Here is a 6237-nt window from a genome sequence, read left to right as displayed (position 1 = left end):
TTTACGTTGTCTGTTAGCATTAGTGTCTATGCAGTTTTATCCATCGAGGCATCCATATATTCATTCCTAAATAGCAAATTGAATAGATGGCAACCCTTGCACGCCTTGCGAAGTTCAAACAATACAGTATTCAGCCTAGAACATCTTCATCTGCAGATTGCAGACAACGCTTAATACATGACGTAAAATCTATTTACAGGTTAATAAATTGCGTTTAAACCTGACCCGCGTGTCAATGTGTGTAAGTACTTTGGATGGGAAAGAAGCGTTGGTGCTTAGGCCTAGCATAATCTGCCGGCGAACGGACTTTAAGGAACTGGCATAAATTACGAGCAGATCCGTTAGGCAGATACATTCAACCAGAACGGTTGCCTACGAAATAGGTGCAATCCTATGCTACCTAAATTATAACCACATATCAATCATGATTTTACTCTCATAGTCACCTAATTTGGCCACCAGATCTATAAAGTAAACGATGTCCTCTCGAGTAAGGTTTAATTTTTCTGGAATGGTAAGAACTGCAACGAATGATATATTCCACTGTTTCCGAAATTTCTCGTAAATTGACATCTATATGCCAAGTTATTGTGTTGACTAGTTGTAACAAAGGTGCCAATCAACCAGGGAGGATTAATGTAAGTATAGTACGATGAGAGATTAATAAGGACCACAGACCGCCTTTCTGGCCGAAAGCATGTTCTATGGGAAGTCGGTGGACCCCATGTTTAAAGCTCTCCTTTGGACCTGATTCGAGGAAATTCGTTTGAAATGCCACGTGAGCTGTTTAAGCTGATACCTTCTCTATATATATATATATATATATATATATATATATATATATATATATATATATTGTCGAAGACGTATTGCAAGTCAAAATATGGATAATTACTTTTTAAACGACATTACTCAATTAAATTTTATAGTTTTCTGGTGACACCATAATTCCGTCACCGTAAAACGGTATCTTTCTGTTAAAGTTAAATTAACCCCCATTAAAGCAGTTCTACAGAAACCAAATTTGAGTCTGGTTTCATGATACCAAAACGGGCCTTATACTATGCATACGCTACCTACGACTCGAATTTTCTCAGTTTTTTGCCGGATAACAAAACATGTATGTGGTATGACACTGTCATAATGGAAGACGACGTCTTTTTTTTTTTTGTTCTAGTCTTGGTCCGCCTTTTTAGTGCTTTTTTTTTTTTTAATCTTATTAGTTGTTGACGTTGGGCGTTCGAGTCCATTGTTTTGCCATGTCGCAGCGACTCGTGATGTACGATTCCTTTCGAATTCCACCTAAAGAGGTAACACAACCGTCTTTAGACCAAGTCTGTTTTGCCACACACTATTTTTTCGTTCGAACATTATCGTAATCGTGATATCTGTCTTTCTTTTTACGTGATTCTTTTAAAGTTATATACCGTTTTACATATGGCTTGATTTTGTTACGTTTCGCAAATGAAGATGCGGTTAATTTTTTGCCTCAGTCGATATGATACCTAAACATCGAGCTTTCTTTTGTAGCCAGCTTTCTTCGAACGATTTCCAAACTATTTAGTGGTGACTGTTTAACTCCTCGGCGCAATAATTTTATCGACTTTTTTTGTAATTGTTAAATTACTTTCGAAAATTATCTTTCACATAATTTCCAGAACTGAATTTTCCACTTTGAACCTAAATAAAGCACTTTTTTTCAGGCTAGAGCAACCTTTGTCGTAATTAAACTGTAAAACAGCGCAAATTTTTAGGGAAATTGCATTTATCACAAAGCGCTCTATCTCAAACCTGATTAAAGGCTCTCTCTAACCATTTTAGCGGTTCTACTACTGCCAAATCTCAGGTCCCAAATGAGGTCAACGTCGACACGTGTCTTGTGCTATCTGATAAAAGTGACCTTAAGGCCGTCTACGCGAAAAAACGGTTAGTACTTCTTCGATCATCCAATCTAAACAGATAATGCATAGATGCCCAGCACATGGAGACACCGACTAGGATACGCCATGAGACATTTGCACACAATCTGTAGCCATAAAAGGTCATTATTAGGAGAATTATGGATGAAACAAATATTAAAAAAAATTATGAAAAAAATATTTTGCTAAAAAGCCTCTACCCTTTGCCCTTTTCAGTTTACCTGCACGTAATAATAGACTATTACTGCTTCCTGCATAACACGTCTGCCACTGACCATTGGTGGTATTCAACCTCTGCTAAAAGCGTTCTTCCTTCATCAAGTCAGGCCTGATCCAATTGTGCCATGGCTAGACTGAGCATGACAGCGACGACAGAAGCAGAAGCAGCAGCAGCAGCAACAACAAGAGCTTGTGTAGCTAACATTTTGCTACGTTCGAATTTATGGATGACAACCCTCCTAACGGCGATGGTGATGTCTTTATCGAAACGAATGCAAAGACGGTCCCGCCGTTACACGGTTACAGTACGGAGTAGGACAGCTCGTCTCACTTACTTTTACTTGCTTGTTCCCCTCATCGCAGGCCAATGAGGCTCGCTATTATCGGCATGCTGTGGCGCGTCGGTATCTTGGGTTGAGTACCAGCACAGGCACGCAGTTATAATGTTCGAACCGACTGGGGGTCTCACACGAATTTGTCATAGTAGTCAACCTCTTATTCATCGATCACCCATTGATTAGCTTCGCTTAATCACATTGCACGCCACAGGCAGATACAAGGTGATACCGGTGCTTCAGCTTGGCCGCGAATTCATTGCATTATAAGCCGTATACTGTTAATTCATAGTACCGCAGCAGGTTTCTGCAAAGTTAGGCCAACATAGTACGACCTCTGTTTTAACTGGCAAGTATCTAACTGTATCTTTCGAGCAGTCGTTGTTATACTGGTCATGTGCCTACAACTATTTCTTAGGTGGTCCACGGAACGTTCGTGCTACAGGGATTCTTGGCGTATCTAACATTCAGTAGTCAGGACTTTCGAAGAGCGGCTCATAGATCTAAGAACGGCTCGATTTGGAACTTGTCAGCTCCGAAAGCAAAAAAGACTCCATGTATCGCAACAGTGTAATCGGTGTAGCTCAACGATATGCTCCCTTAAAAGGGGTTCTTGCTTTGCTGTGAATGACGTTGATGATTTTTTGGGCCGTCCAAACGTAAATGAGACTTATGCTAGCAAAAGATGAATCACTAATGTTCATATGTAATGCCTTTATGCTCTGGGGGTCTTTTCGATTTAAAGATAAAGTTAAAAGGGTGCCAACCATTCTCGAGGTGCTCGCAGTACCGCGTTTCATTATCGTCCGTACGGTCAAGAGGAGTGACTTTCATGATTTTTACGAAAAAAATCGTATCGTGCACAAAAACTTTTCATATGTGTGAGCAGTTCGATGCTACCACACAATGGGATCCCAGTACTAACGCTGCTCAGTTTTCCTACAGGCGTGCGCAAAACTTAAAATTTTAAGTTGGAAATTCGTTGGAGAATTTTAGGTGAGCTTGTCCAAGCAGCCACTTGTTCTTTGTCAAGAGTCAACAGCTAAGTCAAACAGCAAAGTTCGACATCTGCCCGCAATACCTTACCACTTAAGCGTGCCTACAAGTGTGGCCCCTCTGTTCGGGCTTGTTTATCAGAGCGCCATTCGCGAGCCACCTTATAAGCAGCGTTTAACTAATGGCCTCCTAGAACGCTACAGATCCTCGAAAGAAATGACGGTATTGCAGCCCTCCTTAGACCGTTCACTCAGATGCGCGCTTTCTGCCCGCGTCTTCTCGCTCGAGCCGATGCCTTAATTTGAATTGGATTCATTTTTGGCAGTCGAATATAAAGCTTCTTATAAGCTGGAAACTTAAGTTTCAGATTCTAACGCAAGGCGGGCCACGTACTTGGAAGTCTGATTGTCACACGGAACTTTTTGGTGGCTCTCTATGCACTGATAATATTGCCACACGATACATCGTGTGTATGTACAGAGACTCGTCAACAACGTAAAGTTTGAGACGCAACAGTTTATCGACATCCTATCAATGTATCAATTGCCAGTAACATACTGGATGGATAAACCTGTATATTGAGGACACTGCCCTTATAGAGAACAACAACGCGACCCAGATGACATCGACAAGCTTTTTACCCTCTTGAACGACCTAATACGATCGGCGCTCGTCATTAGCCGTACAGATTGATTTTTAGGATACGATCATCGGCTTTGCGTACGTTGTAAGTTGACACAGTTCGAGAGAATATTCGTGAAGCTAAGATGGACGTGGGAAATTTGATGGGTTTAGGCAGTACTCAGTAGTGCACCGATAGGGAACTCTTTAACAGAGCTGTTGTTTTCTTCTTTCTATGGTCATAAAATACGTGGATCAACCGATAACACGATGTTGTGCAATATAGTAGAAGTATGAAAAATCGACGCTTTCAATGGGATCAACCACTTCTTGTTAAGTTTTCCTATTCTTATTAACTTATATTCTTAATATCACTTGTTATTAAACGATCTTGCTCTGGTAAGTACAGCTTTTAGAATGGGAAAGTACAATATAGGTTGTCAAGTTACAGAAACTAGACATGTAATAGAAAGCATCCTGGAATTGTCATTATAGTGGACCTGTTATATAAAAGCGACTTGACGAAGGCCAAGCATGCCGTGATCATAATTCATATCTTCTACTGAGCTGCTCACTACATCGGTGCGATATTTGGGGATATAGGCTATTTATTATAAAATGAGTCATTAGTTTTCAGGGCCATCGCATTCTATAGGATAACTAAAATCGTGCGTTCAGCTTAAGTGGGGAAATAGCTTCCAGCCCTCGAATCGCTCATAGTTTATTTATGCGGCGTTCATTAGATGAGTTGCTAGTTTGTTGTATACGTACGTCGAGCCGCGCGTCACGGCTCAGACGTGAAATGTAAGAGAGACGTTCGAGTTGAGCCTTCTTGAACGCGAACACGATTTCGAACGCTTCAAATATATGAATTTATCCCTGTAACCAGGACAACACAAACGATATCCGAATCTGTAGAGACCCTCATGGGTGCTCAAAGCTGGGCCATAATGCGAAATCTGCAAACAAGTACGGAAACCTTCTGGTGAAATTATAAAAGTACTATAAATAAGTAACACACCGAACCGGATTATTTCCATGTAGCAGATAGTCTGCCGAGTAAAAATCAAGTTAATCCAAACTTGATCCAAATCGTAAACCTTCGTTTTTGATCTATATATAGCAAATAATCTATATACTTTATAGCATAGACACTCATAGTATTATTACAAAAATATATTACATTTATCAAGCTAGACATGCGAGTGAATAAAGCCCATATTCTATTCTTAAATGCAGGGCATTTTATGGTTTCTACTGTGATTTCTTTAATCGATCGGATAGTCTGGTCCTAAGAATAATAAAAACAGTTTTATTGTTTTTATTATTCTTAATAAATGCGATTTGCTTGATGATTGAAATGTATTTTTTATATAATAGGACATTTTAAATCACCGCCATTAATTATTATATTAAGCAACGAGGGACACTTCCTACTGAGACAAACAGAAAATTTCCGTAAAGTTCACGGAAGGCGTTATTACGATTCTAACCTCTCATTAAATGTAACATTGGCACATCAAGGGTACGACCTGTAGCTAAGGCAGGTCACATGAACCCCATTTCAATGTGTCTCGGAGTCAGTTTAACTCTATTGAATACTGAACTTTAGATTTCAATAATCCAAGGTCACAAATACGATTCCTATTCCTTGTCGTTATCAGAATGGTTTTATGTTTACTTAGGACAGATGGGGAAAATCGACTAGCTAGACAGCACTAACTTTGACTTTTGATGCTTGCAAATCTAGCGTACTATTAGATTTCGTCAGGGTCCGTGAGCAGTCATAGACCTAGAACAGCGTTCACAAGCAGACATTATGCACCATATTATATCACACGAAAACATTTATCGTGCTATCAATATACGTCCGATCTACAGATATCCTATTCGACCCAATAGGTAGAACACGTCATCGACGTACGTATATGGGCACGCGTTAGTTGTAAGCCACGCACGGCTTGGAAATAGGCAGAGCAGCTGAAAAGTAGCATCACATAAGCAGTAAATGCTTTTTCTGCCTTCAACTAAAACGACCTGTCCCTAGAATTGTCACTCCATTGCTCCCGGTTAACGCGACTTGCTCGCCGAACTACCGAACTAGTCCGCATTGACTGGCTGGCTTTCGTGCATCCGCAACAGGAAGC

The 6237-nt window shown here is 40.2% G+C and overlaps 1 long non-coding RNA gene across 2 annotated transcripts; it reads left to right on the top strand.

The window, feature by feature from the left end:
• Positions 1–371: 371 nt before the first annotated feature.
• On the top strand, positions 372–5261 carry LOC111243175 (uncharacterized). Of its 2 annotated transcripts, none has more exons than XR_002670349.2 (3): positions 372–514; positions 1822–1926; positions 2136–5261. It is a non-coding gene; the product is annotated as an uncharacterized LOC111243175 (long non-coding RNA). The 2 variants fall into 2 exon arrangements; XR_002670350.2 differs by lacking the exon at positions 372–514 and adding an exon at positions 523–778.
• Positions 5262–6237: the final 976 nt, after the last annotated feature.

Source organism: Varroa destructor, unplaced genomic scaffold (assembly GCF_002443255.2).
Source record: "Varroa destructor unplaced genomic scaffold, Vdes_3.0 BEIS01000001.1, whole genome shotgun sequence".
Classification (NCBI taxonomy): Eukaryota; Metazoa; Arthropoda; class Arachnida; order Mesostigmata; family Varroidae; genus Varroa; species Varroa destructor.
This window is presented reverse-complemented; position numbering and strand designations above follow the sequence as displayed.